Source organism: Gobius niger (genome assembly GCF_951799975.1).
Source record: "Gobius niger genome assembly, chromosome: 19".
NCBI classification, from domain to species: Eukaryota; Metazoa; Chordata; class Actinopteri; order Gobiiformes; family Gobiidae; genus Gobius; species Gobius niger.
The window spans coordinates 17,763,691-17,787,198 of record NC_136870.1 but is presented as its reverse complement, the minus strand read 5'-3'; the positions used below and the strand labels follow the sequence as shown (position 1 = coordinate 17,787,198).

Here is a 23,508-nt window from a genome sequence, read left to right as displayed (position 1 = left end):
AAGACCGATCTAAAATGCTTCTTATTTGTTTCATGTTTGACCTCACTGTGGCAAATTATCTGGCCCCAGCATCCTTGGTTTATGTACACAACTATTCCCATTTATCAGGGCTTGGGACTGACACAAAGAGTATACTGCAGGTGGCCTACTTGGATCAGATAAGTCATATTCGATTTCATTCATATTCATTCAAATGTTAAGATTGTTTTTAAAGCTGAACTAAGTAACGCATGCCCCGAGAGACCATAAGCGCCACTAGAGGTGTCGTAGCTTGTTGCATTTTTTTTACTCATTTACTGTCTGTGAGAGTAAATACTACATAGACAGAAAAGAAAAAGGGAGAGAGGGATATTGTACATCCAATTACACAATGGAGATATTTTTATTCACTGTAGCTTCGCTGTAAATACTGTTTAAGTGGTGCTAGCCCGCAGTTAGCTTTCCCCATTAGCCTGTTAGCTTCTTCTTCGTGATTCCATTAGTATGTATTGGTGCTCCAGGTCGAAGCAGGCAAAGCTGCAAGTGTGGTTCTCTGGCCAGAGACACCAGGGGGAGATGAAACCCCCAACCATTCCATTAACACTTGTATTACCCCCAGAGGGACTATGAAAAGGATTTATTAAGGTAAACAAGCTACTTAGTACTGCTTTAATGTCACAAATGTCTACCAAGAGAAACCTTCTTTTTTTTTAAACTAGCGATCCTAACTTAAAAAAAATGTCACCTATTTAATCTTTAACCAGAAGCTCTATATATTATTGATCATTTCTGATCCAAATCGCATTATTTGTTATTTTTGTCCACTGTGTCCATACAAAATGGAGTAGTGAATGGAGCTTGGTATTTGGAAAGAAATGTCCAACTAGACCAGAGTGTGAAGAGTAATGGGTGCAGGAGAGACCAGCACCTTTTGTAATGAGGATAAATGGATGTTGAAATAGGTGTCTTGACCAAAATTATGATCTGGCTCTGTCAGGAAATGGAAGCAGTGGGTGTGAAGACACACTGATGGCTTCCTTTGTGGACCTATGATATAAAAGATGAAAGAGCGCGGGAGGGAGCCAAATGAAGCCTATTATTTCAGAGGTGGGAGATCCTGAGCGTACAGAGGTGGACAAGTTTGGTTATAAGATTATATGGATAAATGGAGGGACAGCAGGACTTGGGCAGAAAGGCGTTGGATGGGAGGAGGGGGGGGGGGGGGGGGGCTGAAAGAAAGACTCATTAGCCAACACAGGGCTGCTACATTAAGCTTCTATCCCTCCACCGTTTTTCATTCCTCTCTCACCATCTCTCTCTCTCTTTTCTCGGGCCTTTTGTTCTCCGGAAATATCCGAGTGGGCGGCAGAGTACAGAAAGTGAGGACAGTGAGGAGGAGAAGTAAGTGACAGAGGAAGTTAGTGAGCGCAGCGTCATTAAAGATGCACAAACGACCATAATATATCAGGAAGTCATTACAAATAAGCGTGCACAGTTCTGAATGAGCTCAAGGCTGACGGCTCAAATTTATAGTAAATAAAAGAGACTAGGAGTGAGTAGAGGCATCTCAATGTATGGAATGTGTGAATTTATACCGAGAAGCAGCAGCTTGCAAAACTCTTAAAGCTAGTGGACATTTAGCTTGTTTAAAGAAGAGATTTGTAAGAGTTGCATCTTGTTAACGCCACACTATGTAATACTTCACACAAGCCTCTTTTGCTGTTTGTAGACTCACTTCTCCTCACACCTGACTCGTAACTTTGCTGGGGGCCCGACATCACCATCAACATCCCCTTCATAGAGATGATCAATTTTGGATAAAGGTTTTCCATAATTCTTGCAATGGCGCCTAAATCTGTCCTGGTATTTTTATTTTGACTGCCTCGTGTGCCTAAAATACTCTCCATAGTTTGTTAGCCTGCTCTGCTTTGGAGTAACACATTGTCTGTGTTCCCATTTCCAGGTAGCCATTAAACACATCCACAGAGATTGCATGGTGTTCATCCGAGTGGTAAGTATCTTCAGCACTTAATCATATGCTGCACACTAGTAAAACATTTGTAAATACTTCATTTGTAACATTTGACTGACATAGGCCTATCTTTTTGTTCCTCTTTAGATTATTGGAAAGCAGTACAGCGTCTCAAAAGCGGTTGTCCTCCATATCTGGGCAAGACTCCGTGGGCCTCAGTGTCCATTTTAGAGTGGTTTTCCCTGGACCAGGAGGTCATTTTGGTCATGGAGAGACCCATGCCAGTAGAGGACCTCTTTAGCTACTGCATGAAGAATGCACAGTTACCAGAAGTCCTTGCCCAGGTAAAATCTGTTATCATAGTCACAAAAAGTCCTAGCTTTGGTGGTACACATAGCAATAATTAGCAGGTACTTGATACTTAGTAGTGTTGTTGTTTATTTCACTTTTACTTAACACAGATATTTTTTTGTGTCTTTCAGGAGATAGCACAGGAAAAATGTCTTCCATTGAGACATAAAAATGGGTAACATTTTACTACAGGAAACACCATCCGGGCCCCGCATGTGCCTCATTGATTTTGGATGTGGCCTCAGCGTCCAGCCTTCGTACCATCTGACACAAAGGAACAGTGCAGGTCCAGCCTCTGTGTGGCAAACCGGGGCATTGCTGTACGATCTACTGCGCTCCAATGAGGAAGAAGAGTTCACGAAGAGACTTAGACTGTCCGAGCTGCATGTCCCAAGGCAATGTATCAGCAGAACAACATGGAGTAAAGATAGATACAGTAGTTTACAGTAGGAGTGTTTGGAAAGTACACACTAAATCTAAACTGAGCTTTTTTCTGTATTTATTTTTCACTGCTCCACACACGACTAAAACAACATTGTGACGACCCTTGGCTCAGCTACATCTCTGTTGGAGTTAGTGTCTGATATGTGTATGCTGCTGCTCCTCCCTCCCTTCCAGCTCCTCCAATCAGGACCTGCTGAGCTGCAAAAGAGGGAGGGATGTCACTTCCTGGGACATCACACACTGATGGCCCAGGCAAACCACTGTGTCACAGCGGACGGGAAAACTTTGACTTTTAATGAAGAGTCATTGCTTGAACCTTTTTTTGTCTGGACCTCATCATCAGCCAATATGTGACAATCATATAATGCAAATTTCAATTAATCAAAAAATAAACAGCTAAACTTACATTAGAGACAAGTCAAAGTTTCTCTCCTCATCCAAAGAGCGTCTTTATCAATCAACATTCAACATTAAATGACATAAGATACAAAAACACAGGCAAAATAACAAACAAAAGAAAACAGAAGAAGGGCATAATAACACAGTGTGAAGAAGAAATAGAGCAGCATCATAGGCTTATTTCACTCTTCCAGACCGGTTATCCATTCACCATCACTACACCGTCTGTGATGCGTGTCGTGACACTGACAACGCCTGTTACACCTGGGTCAAGGTGATACAACCAGCCACAACAAATGAATCAGGGCCACACACATCGGATCCCAAGACAAGCTGCTGACGCCAGCCCAAATCTAGACGCTCACAACATGTTGCTCTTAAATCATCAACCTTTCACCTTTCAAATGACACATCCAACGCCCAAAGTGCATGAGGCTGCCCAGTCTTAAACCGAAATATTTTAGCCCTAAAACAATTAACAACTTGGTTAGTAGCTACAGTATATCAAGGTAAATAAATTGCTATATTCACACTCAAAGGTACATCACTCACGCATCCATCCAGCCGCCCACTCACTCCGCTCACCTTTGTCAGCCCAGCGCCCCGCAAGATCAGGCAATAAAAATCCCGCCGCATATTATGGAAGATCCTAAACAAAGAACAGAGATAACAGGAGAAAACAGGAAAAAGGGGGCGTAATAGGGGCAGTGAAGTGCGGCTTATGCCAGGTGTCAGTATGCGTAGACTGGGAGAGGCTATAGACCCAAACGCTCACACACAAAAAAAGAGAAAAAAGAAAAATCGTCAGACAGGCAACGCTCTCTCTCTCTCTCTGCTCCTCTCGCTCGCCTTCACAGGCTCTGGCAGCAATAACTCTCCCCCAGACGCCTCCTCCTCGCTCTCTCTTCTCTTTCAGCAAAGGCACAAAATTCCTTAACTCTTTCAAAGCCAGTCACCAAAAAGCACTTCAAAGCCTATGAACCGTGAACAGGTGTTATAGGCACAAAAAATAAAAGGTAACAGCGATCTCAAGCTCGAAAGATGGGGCTGATAATTTTGATAACCCCTAATGAGAGAATGTTACAGAAGGGATTGACGTTGCAATTGGCTTTAAAGACATTTTTAAATAACATCAGATGTGGGATTTAGGGTTAACCTTAAGACTAGGGTTGTGGTAAACTTTATTGTCCCCATTTGAATGTCGGGACAACCTGTCAGGAGCAGAGGCCAACACCAGCACCCAGGGGCCAATCACTATATCTCTAGCTTCATAGCAGTGGAGAATTGGCCAACTGTGCATGTTTCCGGTTGATGGGGGAAAATACAACACCCGGGAGAAACACAGATACAAACATGATGAGCAGACTCTATAGCAGGACTTCCCCCACCACCCCAGGAATAAAACCCATTACTTTATTAAACAACACATTTTTTCATCTTCTTCTTTCGGTTATTGGCGGGCGGCAACCAACAGCTCAGGTGCATACCGCCACCTACTGTACCATGTGTGTCTCGGGATGCTAGTTACATTCTAGGTGTAAGCTTTGGAAAAAAACAAATTGTTATTTTTTCATAACAACCCACAATCTGAATTAGGGCTGTGCAATTAATCGAAATTTGATTACAATTTCGATTATTATACTAAACAATAACAAAATTAGCATAATCTGGAAAAAAAATATTTTTCCTTTATTTATTTATTTATTTATTTTTTAAATTATTTTTTGCAAAGCAGACTTGCGTTATTTCATGGCGCTGGGACTATTTTCCCTTCGCGTTTCACGTGCCATGGCTCATGCTTTTGCCTGACATAAAAACAAACAGCACTGTGTGATGATGTCATCAGGCCGCGCTGCTTAGTTTACTTGCGCAGGGGTGAGGGCTGGCCAGCAAGGGGCAGGCGTGAAACAGAGACCTCTCCTTAATCGAGGCATACTTGAAATCATTTGCACTTTTATGACTGTTCAGGAAACAGAAAATATTCAGCATAGTTTTTTTTATTAATAAATATATAAATAAAATTAACACTTTTTTTTAAAGGCAACAAACAATTGTTTGAATAATCGTGATTTCAATTACAAAAAAGAGAAAAATGATTGTGATTATCATTTTTTCAATAATCGGGCAGCCCTAATCTGAATATACACTGCTCTACCAAAAAAAAAAAGATGCCACCTGGATTTAACTGTTATGATTTGTAGTTACTGCAGAATGAATTCAGCTAAATGACCAGGTTTTCTCCATCAGTGGATTTCTTCTTTCCTGATGGTACGGGCATAATTCCAAGATGACAATGCCAGGAGTAGAAGCAGATTGGCCACAACAGAGTCCAGATCTTAACCCCATTGAGAATATTTGGGATGTGCTGGAGAAGGCTTTGCGCAGTGATCACATTCTTCCATCAGCAATACAAGATCTTGGTGAAAAATTAATGCAACACTAGATGTTAATGAAAGCAAAAGGCGGTCCGACCAAATAATATAACGTGAGATTTATTTTTTGGTCAGCAGTGTGGTAGTATGGATAGACAGATGTGAAACGATGTGCAGAGTAGACGTGCCGATGTTTTTAACCAGAGGGCCACATATAGTAATACATCCTACTCACGCGCTGCAGTGAAAGAACATCTCCGTATAATAGACCGTCATTTGTGCAGCGCCATATGCAACAGTCCCCTGAAACCACGGTCAATACATCACGTCTCAGATTGCCTTTTTTGCTTCTATTTTGAGGCTACAGATGGTGCACGGAATATACGTCAATAATATCTTCAAATAACATCTTTATGTTCCATCTTCTGTCCTCCTGTCAACGGGAAATGATACACCAGGACAACGGAGAGTGAGAAAAGGCTCGCTTCCACAAGACACCTAATAAACTATTCATTCACTTTCATTTTGTGCAAGATACAGAGGCAGCAATTATCATTATAGCGCTTTGCATAAGCAGCTCTTTCATGCACAGACCTTACTGATGAATAGATAGAAGGGATAAAAGAGAGGTTAAATGTTCTATAGAGATTATAGAACAAAGATTTTGAACATATTAATCGTGGCAGTTTTTCACAAGGAAGAGATAGAAATGTGGATTGAAAGAAAGAGCTATAGGATAACTGAGCATAGCCATATTTAAAGGAGTCCAATGATAAAATGATAATAATGAAAAGGGCGGCACGGTAGCACAGCGGTTAGCGCTCGTGCTTCACAGCTCGAAGGTCCCGGGTTCGATTCCCACCTGGACAGGGCCTTTCTGTGTGGAGTTTGTATGTTCTCACTGTGTCGGGGTAGGTTTCCCCTGCCACTAAAAACATGGACAATAGGCCAGGATGAATGAGGGAGTGTTTGGGAGTAAGCGAGGGCGCATGGGGGACGACGGATGGAAATTAGCCCATGGCTACACTCCGGTGTGGCGTGTTTACATGCATGAGACCCATGTATGTTCATTAACATGCACTGACTGTCCTGACCCAATAAACCAATAAAAAAGATATTTTTTTATCAAAGCTTTAACCTTGCATAATATGCTAATTAGCTGTAGCTAGTGAGAAAAGCACATATCTCGACCCTAGGACTGGGTACCTATCAATATTTTTTGGTGCCACAACCTAAATGATAATAATAATCCATAGAACTATAAAACAGAAGAGGTAAGGTGTATATAGGTACGGTATATTGTCCCTGTAGGGGACCCATTTGACCCATTCTTCGATGCCGCTGGGGCAACCCTTAAGGACCAGTGGGCAACAGCAGTGCAGCACCTAAGAACTCCAGGTGTCGACCCGATGGTCCAAATCACCTAGAGGACTAACCACATAGAAAGGCCCCATCCGGCCTGGGACCTTATTGCAGTGACGCGAGAGCGGGCAAACTTGTCCTTGTTACTACTCAAGTGTCCTTGGAAAAAACAAGTAACATCAGGAGCCACCAGCCATTAATACTTTGTCTAATCTTAATCTTAAACTAATCTAAAAAACAACATCCAGCACTGGTTGAAATACAAGGTAGAACTTTATATAATTGTTCACATTACCATAAACGTGTATTACTTATCATATTAAAACAAATCAGCACTGCTCTCTGACAGAAATGACATTTAGTTTATGGCCTATAGTGAAATAACAATGGACTATACAAAAGGATACAGAGTACAACATGTCCATAAAGGGCTATAGGAAAGCATTAGAGCCTTTAGGACACAGAGTTCCCTCGCTCCACTGATGCTGAGAGGTTTACCCACGCATCCTCCTGCCCACTGCCTACCGCCTCAACTCTCTTGCAAACAGATCACAGTCACATCCACACACGCCTATACAGGGCTCTATTTTAAATGTCACTGTACTTCCACACAGCAAGAAAAATCCCTCGAAGAAAAGCCAGCGGCAAAGTTGACATTACTCGGTTATGGCCTGAATGGCAACACACCGTTTTTCACATCTTACTGGTCCAAATATAGGGATCCGTCAGACCTCAGGTTAGGAGTTAGCTACCATGGCTCACCGACTAACACAATGATTCATTCTGCTATCAGGTAAAGTGCTATTATACTATTACGGGAAAAAGGCCATGAGAGGGTGAGAGCAGAAGTGATGATTGCGGCGATGGGGCAAAAGACACAATGTACAGCTGAGTGCCAATACAGGCAGTAAAGTACTATTACACAGAAGGGGTCCTTCACTGTACTGGGCTATTTATTGACTGGTTGGTCATAGAGTGGACCTTAAATTGTTACTTAAAAGGCAGACTGCATAACATTTTCAATTCTACTGTTGCTGGCAATACATAACATGCTCCTAATGACCAGCCAGACACCGAAAATGAAAGGCTATAATCAAAGAATGGATTTGGATAAAGATCTAACTGATGTAAATCTCATATTCGGCTGCCTTTGGTCAACATCTCCATGGAAACGAGCCGGAGTCAGGTTTTTGTGTTTTATTCCATTAAGCGAGAGCCCTACTTAAAGTGACTAGATGCAAGTTGGTCATTTTCATACTCACTACTGCCACCTCTGGTCTTACACGTAACTGCAGGTTCTATATTAAGCTTGTGCATGACACCTTTTTGAGTGACAGTGCAGGATTTTAGAGGCATTTGTGGTGAATTTGTCTGAGCTCATTCTACACATTAGGACGGGGAGATAAATACTTAATTTTAACATTTTTAAACTCCGTATAGTCCCTTTTACTGTAGCTAGAACCACAATCATTAACATCACAATCAAATTTACTTGGCAATTTGTATGGTTGCTCCTCTATTTTAGGTATAAAACCCACTAACCATGTAGTTTAGTTCTCTAAAAACATCTTCTGAAATGCATATGATTCTTGTATTAGTTTAGGAGCTCATGTTTCACCTTCACTCAAATATGAATGCTCCTGGATGTGTTTGAACTGTGAACTGAATCCTGATTGTGAGGCATTCATTGGAAATGTAATCACAATCTCAGTACTTATCTGGAAGAAAAATAGCAAACTGTTTTTTTGTTTTTCCAAATCGTGCAGCCCAATAGCTGTGCCAGTCATTTTTAATAGTAGTGGAGGTAAAATGAATAAATGACACGGATTTGTAGTTGTAACAGGTGAAGTATGTTACAAATATCTTTTACTATACTGTATGTAATATTCTGTAGTAGTAGTAGTAGTCATAGTATTTTTTTCCTCTCTCTCTTAAAAACTTAATATATAAAGCGTATATAAAAGGCATCACTAAAAGCTTGAACAAAAAGGGACATTTTTGCGATAATCAAAGTTTAACTCTTAAACAAACATACGCAGTAAGTAAATGATCTCACATGCTGTTCTCAGTCTGCTGCGGTCTGTGTTTAGGAGGTCGGTGATTGTGCGGGGGCTCGCGGCTGCATTGCGTCTGCATCAAGCGCTTCTCCTCCACAAACTATAGCGATGTAGCTCTAAGTGCCACCCACACACCATCACAGACAAGTGGCACTGCCTTCAGCCTCTTCAGTCTATGTGTCTGGATTGTCTTTGACCTTCTTCGGACTTGTGTTTTGCCGCCGCTTTGTTGCTCTCCGTCCCCGTCGCCGCAGATGCCCGCTGACGGGGGGTTGGCAGCTCCCGCGGGACAGAGTCACGTACGGGGGCATCGATGGGTATATTGTTTTTGACCTGTCAGGGCAAAGAGCAACTGCTTGTGGTCGTCTTGTGTTATTTAAGGAGTGAGGGGAGAAGGTGACGACAAAGGAAGTGATGAGGTCGCAACGGCAAGGCCACGTCTTGTCATGACTATTTAAGGCCAATGCCCAACTGAGTTACTGCTGTTTTTCTAAACACATCCCAATGTTTAGGAAATGACGTGTTTTTATCAATTTTGCTACTTGTGCTGATAGTTGAAGTTTCTTTTCTTTTCCATTTCTTTAACGCTGTTTGGAATCATTTGACCTTGGACATTTCTTGTTCAAATGTGAAGGCAATTCCCTTGTTTTGAAGATGTTGGAAGTCTTCTCCACATTTCTAAAGCTCATAAATCATCACTGAGCAGTTGTGTATGCATGAATGCTTTAGCATGCCACTAGCAAACTGACTGAATAATCTTTCAAATATTGATCATTTCCAGTGGGGCCTACAGACGGCACTGAATTCACAGTGAGACAGCGACCAACACAGTCCTTACTATAAAGTGTCTTATACAGACATAAGTTTAAAGGGACTGGATGCAAGTTGGCCATTTTTCTAGTCACTACTGCCACCTCAGGTCTTAAGCGTAACTGCAGGCTCTATATTAAGCCCGTGCATGACGACACTTCGGACCCGAAGTAACAACTTTTTGAGTGACAGTGCAGGATTTTAGAGGCAGTTGTGGTGAACAGGTCTGAGCTCATTCTACACATAGGGAAATTGCTGGAACATGTAGGGGGGGAACTGTTTTACATTTTTAAACTCCGTATAGTCCCTTTAAGTTGAGGTGCACTGATGCACAGCTCGATGCGTGTGAAGACATTGTTACAGCAAACCTAATTGAAAGAAAATTATTATTATTTCAACAGCACGTCCAGTTGTTAATATTTCCACAGACCTCTTTTGGCTGGAGTTGTATCTGAAGTTACTTAAAGGGACTATATGGAGTTGTTAAAATGATGTATTTTCCTCCCCCTACATGTTCCAGCCATGTCCTAATGTGTAGAATGAGCTCAGACCTATTCACCACAACTGCCTCTAAAATCCTGCACTCAAAAAGTTGTTAATTCGGGTCCAAAGTGCCGTCATGCATGAGCTTAATATAGACGGTGCAGTTACATGTATGACCAGAGGTGGCAGTATGAGCATAAAATGGCCAACTTGCATCTAGCCCCTATAAAGGTGCATTGTGCAACTTTTTATGTGGGAAAAAAGTTGTTATTTGTGCGTATTTGACCTTTGCTGTATGAGTCAGCACCTAGTACTACCTAGGCACCTTTTACTTTCCATCTCAGTAGTCTCAAGGACGTTCCAGGATCAATTTTTTTGGAAGGATTTCATTGCTGACGGACTGTCTCACCAGAAAACCTACAAAACAATGTATCCTGGAGTGTTGTAGAGACCACTGTGATGGACAGTAAAGGTGCTATACTGACCACTCATACATAAACATCAACTTTTTTTCCTGCATAAAAAGTTGCATAATGCACCTTTAATGTTAAACTGCAGATATCAAATAGAGGCCAAAAAAAGGGGGCAAAGGCAACTAAATAAAAACTGAAGGCCTATGAATTTGGTTTCATATAATAGTGCAACACTATAAAGTATGTGCAGAGTTTGTTATTTTTGCTAATCCTATTAATCTAAGCCATGGAGAATACAAGTAATGCAGCCGTAAAAGAGAGGTCAGAAACCATTGTAACTTTTGTGCTGGCACTAAGCTTATACAAATGGAGAGGAGGTCATGAAGGGCATCTGGCTCAAACAGCATGTCCAGAGATTGACGGTTTGCTGTTACATAAAAGGGCAAAAGGGTGGAGATCTGGGTGAAATTGTTTTACTTCACAAATATCAAGGCAGAGATTTCGTGCAAACGCAACTAAAATCTTTGAGATGTTACTGAAAAGCTCTTGACAGACTTGAGCGCATATAAGTTAAATGTCAACAGCTGAGTAGCAGACGAGGCGACACGCTGAGTGAGGCTTAAGGAGGCAGACCCAGACTGTTGTCCTGAAGAGGCAAAGGTCAGAGCTCCTCTCCACAGCTGCTCCGAATCGATCCACACAAACTCACGAGTCACTGCCCAGTTCTGCGGCCGTCTGCCTCCGGACTGCATTTGGAAAGGTAATTAAGACAAAGAGATTAATGTGGATTCTAAGTGGATTTGGAGCTGAAATCAACAAAGCCACTTTTGAAAAAGTTGGTGCGATGTAATTGCATGGATCAAAATTATTTTTAATTACGATAGCTTTTTAAGATTTGGGTTGGAAAGTTTTGCCATTGCTTTAGGGATAAAGATAATCCTCAAATTAATAGTTGCATCAGATTTTTAAAAAGTTGTCAATGCTCTGTGTACAATATTATTAGCCTTTACTGTGACAAATTTTTTATCTCGCTTTATGCTTTCTGACTACAACTACTATTACTACAACCATCAAATTCTGAGGTGAGACTGTTCACTATGGCGCCACTGGGATGCCCAAAAAATTCTCTTACTGCTAATACTCTTATTATCGAGAGATTCAAGCCCAGATAATCCCAGATAGAAAAAAGCTGAGTCTCACAGTTGACCCCGGCAGGATGTTGTTTGCTAGAGGATCCAGCCTCACTTATCTGGGCCTAATCAGGTGGTGGGCCAGAAGGAGAGGAGCAACCCGACTGAGGAGCAATAATCAGATGCTGCAGTGACGTTACAGTGGCCTCACCTGCTAAACAAAAACTCGATGGGGCTCTTTGTAACAGGTCTAGTGTCATTATTGTCATATTTCTCAGGATGTTCAGTGATGCATTTTTGCCTTTGATCCACTGCTTTCATTGCCAACCTTGCAGTTTTGTTCCTTTTGGTTCCATCAGACCAATCCCTCTCCAATACTTTCATGTTCTTTATTTGCTTATGATTTTGTAATGCAGTGTTTAAGATTTCAGTAGGTTGGTGCTTTATCCAAATCCATTCTTTGATTACCCACTGCAGAAATAGCATTTTCTGAGTCGAGCTGCTCTTTAGCTGCATGTTTTGCATTGATGACAACAGTATAGTCCAAAATGTTAAGCAGTGTGCCTTTAAATACTTACTTTATGTCCCACTCAGTATCACATTTACAGCAGATAATGAAGAGGAATATTTAATAATTGCCCAATCCCCATCATGTCTGCAGTTTTAGTATTTTTTTAAACCATAAGCACATATGATAATATTGTTAATCACAATTATTTTGGCTAAGATTATCGTGACCCCAAATTTCATTATCGTCCCTAACTACAACTAAAAATCCAACACTGCTGCCACAAATGCAAATACTGCTACTACTACGGTTTACTACTTTCAAAAACTAATAACTAGGCCTGTCACGATATTTACTATTATCGACTCATCGTTCAATAGATAACACAAACTATACATTTTTGGGCTCGATATTTATCGTCTGTACATTTATTAGCATTTTCCCCATATTTTTCCTTGTAAAACTTTGATTTCTAACTGAAATTGAGTTACATTATATTTCAAGTTTACTGCAGCTTGTGTGGTATTTTAGGATATGATTATGCACTTCTAGAACAAAGGTTTACTGCCATTTATAGTTGACAGTATCGTTAGAGTCAATATTGTTTATCGCGATATTTTCCTGCCTCAATATATCGAACTTCAAATTTGTTATCGTGACAGGCCCATTAACAACAGCTAAAAATCATCTTTTCCCTGACCTTGCAGTCCTCAATGATAATGCGCTACTACTACAAAAACACAAGGGCATTTGAAAAGCTTTACCTGAACCTGCTAAAAGGGCAGTACCAGCGGGAGAGCGGTGGCATCCAGCTCTATATAGTGCTCTCCATTCATTCATGTTTCCAGCTCTCATTAATACAGGAAGGAAGAGGACAGTCTGCGGAGCCAGTGGGGGCCAAGCTGTCGCTCTGTGGAGGTGGGCCAGAGCCGCGGTTCTGCCTACTTCACTCTCTCCTAGGTGCAGGAATATCATTTACATGGCGTTCACTGGATATTCAATGCATGAGTAGCAATATATATGCAAATGTGCTGCCATCAACAGTTTTTATTACATTTCGAAATTCTAAGAAAGCTTCCACATATGTATTTCACGCTAAAGACCCATCAGAAATTTCTTACACATATATGGACATAAATTATAGAGACAGGAAAAGATATGTCTGCACGTACAGGCCCTGCAGCAGGATTTTATGCATGTGTTTGTGTTTGTAGTGATTATGCAGAAGGGCTTCCAAAAGGGCTGTGCTCTGAATGTTAATACATATATACAGTAAATCTAATAAGAATCTATCAAGGAAAGTAAAGGTTAAGCTTTATGGGGGCGTAATTAAAGGTGCATTATGTAACTTTTTATGTGGAAAAAAAAGGTTGATATTTGTGTGTATTTGACCTTGTAGAGACCCAGCGGCTGCATGAGCGGACAGTATGACACCTCTACTTTCTATCACAGTGCTTTGTAGGATTTTTTAGCATCAATTGTTTTGTAGGTTTTCTGGTGAGAGTCAGTAGGGAAAACCTTCCAAACAATTGATCCAGGAGTGTCCTACAGACCACAGTGATGGAAAATGAAAGTGCCATGCTGACCACTTAAACAGCTACCGGGCCACCAAAAGGTCAAATACGCACAATATCAACTTTTTTTTGCCACATAGAAAGTTGCACAATGCACCTTTAAAGCAACAGGCCACCGTTTTTCCATACTGAGATATGTTCATACCTGAGCTTAGACGAGTTGATGCGTAACTTTGTACTCTTCGTACGCTTTGTGCGTGCGCTCAGTCACGCAAAGATGTCGTTAGCATTTAGCCTCTCATCCTCTTCTCTATGTGGCCAAATGGAGGTAAAGTTAGAAGCGACCAAGCTCTTCCACGTTTTCCCTATTTAAATACAGTTACATGATCCATGTATAGTTACACAAAATGAAACATGTTGATTTTCTACGCAGACAAAAAGGGGTACTATAATGTAAGGCGCTTCAATGTCCGCTCAGTAAAGTGGATATTACTGAAAATCGACATTTTAATTTTGTGTGACTATACTTGGATCGTGTAACTGCTCATGTAACCGTATTTAAGCTTGGTTGCTTCTAACTTCACCCCCGTTTGGCCCCATAGAGGAGAGGAGGAGAGGCTAAATGCTAACAACATCTTTGGTCTACCAGACAAGTACGCATCAACTCGTCAAAGCTCAGGTAAGAACATATCTCAGCATGGAAAAACAGTGTCCTGTTCCTTTTAACGTTCCTTTAGGGATTAATGATGTGAAGAAAATATTTCATAACTAAAGAGGGGTTATTATGCTTTTTGCAGGTATTTGGTAATAATTTCAAACACATCTTCATCACCATCTTACATTTTGTTAGAAAATGCTATTGATAAATGCTATTCTCTACCTTTTCTATTTATTGTTGCCATCTGTCCTGTAGTGATTTGCTGTGACTTGCTGTGATGGTAGGCAGTGAAGTGGACAATAAAGTCAATCCGAATCCGGAACGTTTTGAGAAATTGGAAGGTAAGAAGAGTGCTTCCTTGTTATGTAGGACCGCAGGAGGAGCTTGGGGTAAACAGGAGACGCATCGTATAAGCAGGCGCCACTGTAACAATTGCCACTGGGGACAATTCAAAGATCAGTCAAACATGCGCAAATGGCTCAAACCACTCCAATTACGTTTTTGATCACGGAACAACATTGCAACATGGGAAAAAGCTCTAAAAAAGTTACTATTGCATAACCCCTCTCACCCCCCCTCCAGTGTTGTCAACAAGTCTTTTAATCTTCATTCATTCACTGCCGAATGCAACATTTCATTGCTTTCCCAGAAGTGATCAGCTTAAGTGCCGTTTTTCTGGTGGCCGTAATCACATCGACACTACATTAAGTCCACAGTGGCAGTTGTGACACTGCTCCTGCCTCAGAGCTGTTGTGTGTTTGCTGGTCTGAAGCTGTCTAATTCGATTTCTCCAGCACTGTGGAAAATGAGCCATCAATTAGAGAGCACTGATGAGCGAGAGCCAGTGGATTCTGTCAAGCACCTGCTGCCTTCACACGGAACAGACCCGTCCACGCCTCGCTGAGGGCCGTTTCATGTGTGGATATTATTAGATTAAAGGCATTCACAGTTTGCCATCAGCACTGAGAAAATACTACAGATACTCCTGCCATAGCTGCTTTTACTACAATGTTGGATGTTGTTCAAGGCATTTCAAAAGTGTTGCTAATTCACTGCTTCAACTAGTAATATCACCTGCTACTGTCTGCTACTACTCCTACGAAAAGGTGCCAGTAGCTTCCACCACCAGGGGAAAATGATGTTGTAATCTTGGGCAGGACACTTTGTTTTATGATCCAGGTGCAAGAGTAAGTGAGGAAAAAAAAAAGCGTTGACATGAGCTGGCTGTTGTTGCGGGAGTCCCACCTTGCTAACCTATTGTATAATTATGGTGGCACAATGTAGCCCAGAAGGAAGGGAGCGACCCGATCAAAAAGCAATTGCTGTGCTGTTGAAGTTCTCACTGGAGTTCTATGGAATAGGGGTATGCCTACAGAGGCCAACCAAGGGTAGTTAGCCCCAGGGCAGTTCTAACATGTCGGCATTTTCAGGCAGAAGTCACCAGCTCCTACAGCTACAGAAGTTTACATTATGAAACATATAAGTAACTGTAATCTTGTGATATAAACTGATTCCTGGTGAAGGTGCCAACGCAATGGATGACATAGCCAGCATTTTAGGTGTAAAGGTGATTTTATTGAGGCGGAGTTGTAGTGGTGGTTATTGGCTTGGGGTGGAGGTATGGTGGGCCATGAGGGAGAACAGTGGTTTGTCTAGGGAAGAACACAGGGAGAATAAATCAGCGAATGTGACAGGTGAATGCACACTATAGCGTTAAAGGTAGCAATAAAGCAAAGAGTTCTGGGGTTATCGGACTCACTGTCATTCACACACTGTCTCCTGGAAGTTGGATGGCTCCACCATGCGGCTTGAGCAGGACAAAATGGTGGGCTGCTCCCCTAATTATAGACTCTGGGTGGAGCCAGGTAGAGGCTAAAGGAGGGCCAAAGCAGGAGTAAAGGGGAGGGTCCACAGGAGGAGGGGAATTTTCCACACATTATGTTGACAAAATTACAAAAAACATGTGGTCACTATTGCAATATTAATGACTATCACCAGTGCCAAGAAGACAACCAAAAGACTACTCCCTTTACTAATCTGGCATTTTCAATTCAGTTTTACAGCTTTACAATAATTTACTGCTTGCATTCAGCATTTTAGTGTATTGCTAGTTAAGGTACCAGTGTGGCATTCCAAAAAAAAGTTTGGGTACTACTGGTATTGTCGTCTATTGGGTCTAGGAACACTAAAGAAAGTTACTTTGTTGTTTCAGCTCAAACAAATAATACAAACTTAAAATAAATGTCTTTTATGGAATAAATTAACATTATTATTCTGTTGAAAGCAGTACTTAGTAACTTGTTTATCTTCATAAATCCTTTTGTTGATGGGATGATTGTGGGGTCTTTCATCTCCCCCTGGTGTTTCTGGCCAGAAAACCACACTTGCAGCTTTTCTGCACCGGGTCGGAGACACACAGTTTGAGTGTAAAAATGATCTCCATTGTGTAATTGGATGTACAATATCCCTCTCTCCCTTTGTCGTTTCTGTCAGTGTAGAATTTACTCTCACGGACACTTTAATGGTTCTAGATGGCAATTATTTTAGTATAGGTATCGAAAAAAGTAATGCTTAGGAATCGGAAACCAAATACAGTTAAAGTAATGGGTTTCTTTCCGGCAATGTATAATCTCTCCATACTAGAACTGCACTGATAAATCTCATCTTGTGTGTCACGCACCGGCCTTGATCTCGTCTATGACTCATGCTCGGTCTCAAGGTTCTTACGACTGTCACTCGTCAGTAATACTGATAATGAATCCATCTAACATAGTGCTTTTCTCTGTACTGAACTTTGCGTATACCGTACATTTGCATTCACACTCGGCATACATTGCATACACACCACTTGACCACCAGTATGCAAGACAATGAACAATCCTCATCCAGAGACAGGGAAAGGAAGAGAATGGCAGGAGGGCTGGATCCCGTGGAGTAACCATGTGTTTCTGATGTGGGTGACGTGCGCTAACCCCAGTCAAGTCAATCTCACTCCGAGCTAATTAGTCTTGCAGCAGCCTCCTGTCCACACAAACCGACCCTTCAACCCAATTTCTCATTTTCCAATCAACGCCTGCCACAGAGTAATCGCACTGTCAGGCAGATTTCAACTATCAAGACCCACGTTACTAAGTTCTATCTAAACCACAAGAGTTGCACAAATGGAGCGAGGTGAATCAGGTTATCTTTTCATCATGGCGCATTTGCAAAAAAAAATATGGGAAGATTGAGTTTCACAAGGGTTGAACTGTTGATGGTAGATGACTGGGGGGGAAATATTTAATTGCAATATTTCTGGCAAGACGAGTCATTGGCCAATTGATTGGATTGCAGAATTATGTTTTATGCATTTGAGAACTTGTTTATAGAGATCTAAACTACAGCATTATCAGGTTTTATTCAGTTCAGACATAGCGTACTGACAAAATAAGTGCAGTCCTTGCAATTTATTATTTGTTACATTTTGAATTGCAATTTTGATTGGATTCCCATCAATTGCGGCGTTTGAGGTCACAGCATCACACACTGCAGCATATTTCTGTTTAGTAAACATTTTGACAACCTATAAAATACATTTGGCCATAATGTTATTCCCTGACAGTAGTACATTTCTATTTGCTTTGACACAAGCGCATAAAGACCTTTCACTGATTTGTTTATTTGGCCGAAGGACAACTTTGCACCGAAGATTGAAATACGTGCGACTATTATACTGTTTGTTTGAGTATGCATGACAGGTCTATTTCACACGAGGCCGCGGTCAGTGACAGTAGCGGAGGGGCTGACGAGCTGGGATTTGTGTAAACAACCTGCGCTGGTCTGCTCTGCATCTCAATGAAACATTCAGAGGATAATTGATCCCCAAACACTTCGGCAGCATTTACAGACCCGTTCCACGAAATGGCCTCCAGCTCGAATCATCTCACCAATGGGATTTACTATAACGACTCCATAATGACATAACAAGGAGGCGACCAATGCTGCCAATGGCTCCTTTTGTCACATATTTATCAGCACCTGCAGTCACAACAAGAAAATACCTCTACATGTATGGTTTTGTGGTAGTGACCTTTATGGTTCACTTAAATTTTGTGAATGTGGCATGAGTGAGTGGCGGATGGTGGTCACTGGTCAAAAGGGTTTGGGTCAAAAACTAGTAGCTTATAATATTTTAAATACCACATTTACAGGCCATCAGCGCGAAAGAACATTACTTAGTTGCCACAACACAAATGAATATAACTACTGGTTTTACTCAAAGTCTTTATTGAAATAACCATGATCAATTGGGTTTCAAGTCCTAAATAGTAATTGATGTAGGGCTGCTCGATTATAGAAAAGATTATAATCCCGATTATTTTAGTAATAATTGAAATCACGGTTATTCAAATGATTATATGTTTCCTTTAAAATAATCTTTAATTTATTTATTTACTATGCAAAACATTTTCTTCTGACAATTAAAAATGCTCACGTTTCTAAACTAATCCTCTATTGAGAGATACCTGCCCCCTGCTGGCCAGCTCTCACACCTGTCCAAGCAAACGGAACCGCACGGCCTGATGACATCATCACACAGCGCTATTGTTTTTATGTTGGACCAAAGCATGAGCCTTTAGCTCGTGAAATGCAAAGGGAACAGAAACAATCATCACAGCAGCATCAAAGCTTGCTTTGAGCTCCGTTGAGATCTGCTCCTGAAGACGTGTTTTAGACTCTTCTACTACACAAAAACAGTGCCTGGGCAAAGGAAATTGAGGCTTCTAAACAGCTGTTCTCCTTTCAGCACAAGGTGAGCATTTAACAGTGCGTTCTCTCAAGAGTTAGGTATATTTGTATATATATATATATGATATTATGAACAGTTCTATCACGCTGCGCTGGCATTTCAGCTGATCCGATGCGCTCACACAAAACGCACAGAACGGACTTTTTGCACTTTGGATGGACAAGTGGGAGAGCACCCTTAATAATATTTTTTTCTCGATCATGCTATTTTTGTGATCGTGTAGTGTAAGAATCGAAATTGTAATTGAATTTTGAGTAAAAAGCGGTAGTCTATGCAATACAATGCGAAGTAGCCCAAACATTGCTATCACAGTATTCATTTACGTAGCTAGCCGGTAACAGCATGCTGGCCATCTTTGATTCTGTGGGCTTTATCTGCACCTGGTCAGAGCCTGAATACCTGTCTGAAGTAATGCGTCGTGACACAAACAGACAGCGAGTGAACCAGAGATGATAGTGTCTGGCCACAAAACAGGCGCTGTAGTGTCCCGCGAGATAACACCCAATTTCCTGACCGTGTTGCATCGAGATCTGTTCAATTCACTTCAGTCGGGGCTGAGCTTATCTGTGTTATTCAATTTTGAAAATGCCATTCAAAAGCTTAGCAACTTGGGACCTGCACTCGTCCACTGCAGATCAAGGCACTGCTGGCTCATCTGAAGCCTGCAGATTAGGAGTCGTATTCCCATCAGAACTATAAACGGCTGTGGCCAAGTCGTAACATCATGGAGGGGAATCAGACATCATGAGTGTGCAAAGTGTCAAAGACAGTAGAAGTAGATATTATATTATAAACTACAACACTTCACTTCAATGGATTAACTTAAAGGTGCATTATGTAACTTTTTACGCGATTTTTTTTTTATATCAGTGTGTATTTGCGTTCCAGGATCAACTGTTTATAAGGTTTTCACAGCTGACGGACCTTCTCATGAGAAAACCGACAAAACAGTTTATCCGAGCGTTGTAGAGACCACTGTGATCGAAAGTAAAGGCGGCATGCTAACCACTCATACAGCTGCTGGGTCACTACAAGGTAAAATACGCACAAATATCAACGTATCTTTGTGTAAAAAGTTGCATAATGCACCTTTAAGCTAAACCAGTCTCTGTTTCTACACAAAGCCACGTGAATTACACCGTGTGAGGCCTTTGACTTACAAAGTTTGGGGGTTTTGGGTCCGCACTCCAGCATGAAGAGCTATGTGGACCAATGATCAATCGAACTCTGAAGCAACGAACAGCTTAAAAAAGTGATTTACCCCAGAATTTGTAGCAGTTATGAAATTATCTGAATTTGTCTCTTTTTAGATGTGTAGCTAGTGTGGATAATCATTTGGCTTTGAATTTTTTATTTGAAAGTGACCCATTTTTATCTAATTTGCAGTTTATTCAACCATGTTATTAGTTATTGTCATGGAATTATCATCATTTAAATATTTGCTTGCTTACTGATATACTTTTTCGCACTTTTGCCCTCCATACGTGAAAGACATGGCCTGCAATCATCTAATCACGCAATCCAACATTTGTGGCGAGAACGTATACGATTTTTTTTTGAGTCCACACCTATCAATCTTGAGCCTCCCCTCCACTGTCTGCTAAGCACTGATAAAACGCCGCTGCGCCTAGTCCTTCACTCGCCCTTGGATTTAACGCAGTTGGTCGTCTTTGTATATCCATCTTCTTCAAACAAACTCGTAATAAGCGTAGATAAAGTGGTTTGCATGTGTCTTACAGCTCAAAAGCAGATACCGATGTCTCCGCGGAAAGGACACGAGTGCGGCTCTAGTCGGAGGCGAGTAGGGAGAAGGCTGGCTGCCAAATGACATTAAGAGAAAAACACCAGAGGCTCGGCCAGCAACATCCAGCTTAGACAAGTCCCTGACATTCACAAGTGAGGTTCAAGAGCTTTTTTCCAGTACTTTTGGAAAACAGTTGTAAAATAAGAAAAATATTTCCAAAACTGGAAAATCGGGAAGAAATTGGGGGGAAATGTGGAAAGTGTTGTTCTTTTTTTGTCCTTTTGTTGTCTGGTTTGTTGCTCAAAAACACAATGTAAATTAAGATGTTTGCCAGCACATCCCCCCCACACAGTCCCCAAAAATATTGAGATATAATATTCATTTTTGTCCTAGCCCTAGATGGAAGAGTTCTCAGTGGCTTTAGAAAAGTGCAAAAATAAAACTGAGCATTTATTTCAGTGCCACATTTCATAATAATAAACTAAATAGAGAATTCAAAATGAAAAATACCAGCATTTCAAGCCTTTGGACACATTTTAACAGTAATGACCCTTCAAAGCTGCTCCACTCCTTTTTTCTTTCTCTACTTTTAATATTTTTGATCTAGCTAACATTGAGTCTAAGGACAATGTTTGCCAGTGCCCCTTGAAGATTTCTATGGCTACAACTACTTCACCACAACTGTATCTAAATAGGTTCAGCAGTGCCTTGATTTTCGTATACTTTAAAATTGTACAATCTTGCAACAACTAGCACTCACAACAACAATGTTTAATTCAGAAATAAATACCAAAAAGTAGTTAAGACAGTAACTGAGGGCTGTGGCCTTGCTTAGTGACAGAATTCCATTAAAGCTTTAATTGCAATCCTCGGCGTGAAACAGTTTCTTATTTAAAGACCACAATAGGTCTGCAAACACAACAGAGGTGCATAGTGCATCTTGCTTCACACAACACTGCTACGTTTTATCCAAACTCGAGCCAAAAACATTCAAGGAAACTCCACTAATTATAATGGCGTCTGCTTCAATGAGGTCCACCGAGGTTAGATCTTCCTGTTTCCCAAACACAGCCTTGCTAAAATTAAATACAAGAAAAACCTTTAGAAGTGGCATTTTAAACCATAATTAAGACCAGTTGCAAAGAGCACAGAGTTCATTACACTGCCCTCCCAGTAACCCCCCAAAAACTTATAACGGTTTAATACACGTTCGAGCTGCAAAATCAAAGAAGAGCTGCTCATGGCTGGGATTATCTACCACAACAAATCCTCAGCCCCATGAGCACTTCATAAAGGCTTTATGGACTGCAAAAACAGTATTTCAAGTTGTTTCTTGGAAGTCTGTGGTGTACTGCTCAGACCTGAATTATTTAGGCGAAGATGAGACAAATATCCAGTAGTAGTAGTAGTAGTAGTAGTAGTAGCAGTCGTAGTGGTAGAAGCTATATCAATGGATGGTGATGTGCACTAACACTTGTATTACCCCCAGAGGGACTACAAAAAGGATTTATTAAGGTAAACAAGTTACTTAGTTCTGCTTTAAGTTCTACATATTAATTTTCCATTTATTTACAATGCTCTTCCTTTATACAACAACTTCAGAGTACATTACAACTGTGACAAAAAAGTGCTTCGAATGATCACGGATAATGCTGCTTTTGCAACGGGTAAACAAACAACAACAAAAAGTGTTTGGAAGAAGACCTCCAAGGACGAGCAGAAGACAGCTTTTTTTTTTCTATTTATTTGTTATGCAGTGTGACTTCAATATCCTGGTGATGACTAAGTCTAAAAGACAAGCTTGAATACAAGAAACTTACACAGCTTAATAATTTAATTATTCAAGATCAACAAAGGATACTATTAGCAATCTCTGATTTTGCATTTATCTACTTTTGTTTACCGTTATTATGTGATCGGAAGACAATAAGACTTAGGTAATCGTCACCACAGACCAAGACGAAGCCATTAAGGACGCCCCATCTGTGATCGTGTAATGAAACAATAAGTACAGTATGTCAGTGAGGAGCGTGACCAGAGCTAATCACCAAAACAAAACTGACAGAGATTTTCTCAGCAGGAGGTACAGCCAGCGAAGCATTTTATCAGCGCAAGATTTTATGCCTTGTGTCTGAATTGTGTCCCTGATTTCTTATGACAGTCATTTATTTTTCCCTTGTTCGGTAATGGGGGGTCGCAGATGGCAAATGGCAGTGTCCTCAATCTGGTATCCAAGACCATCTTTACAAGCTTACATTTTCAAAACATTTAGAACTATCTGTGGTCAAGCACTCCCACAACAATTTTATAGCTATACTTATGGGTTTTATTATTCTTTATTTATCAAAACTACAGTAGGCACTAAGGGCCATGAGGTGTACTTGAAAGCTGGACACAAAGATAAGACACGGATTTGGAACATAATCCTTGTAAATACTAAAAACAACACCATACTGTACAGCCTTAAAAGATGCCATTTTACTTTAAAATGAGGCTCTTAGTACGTAAACATTCTTATGCATC

The 23,508-nt window shown here is 40.9% G+C and overlaps 1 protein-coding gene across 9 annotated transcripts in view; it reads right to left on the bottom strand.

The window, feature by feature from the left end:
* Nucleotides 1-23,508, bottom strand: part of tanc2b (tetratricopeptide repeat, ankyrin repeat and coiled-coil containing 2b) — a 201,369-nt gene that overhangs the window by 134,032 nt on the left and 43,829 nt on the right. The window contains exon 1 of one of the 9 annotated variants that reach the window (XM_079577077.1): nucleotides 3,731-3,946. The exons of the other annotated variants lie outside the window; for them this stretch is intronic. The gene's annotated coding sequence lies outside the window, so the exon portion shown is untranslated. Of the gene's footprint in view, nucleotides 1-3,730; nucleotides 3,947-23,508 lie in introns of those variants that run through there. 9 annotated transcript variants of the gene reach the window in all.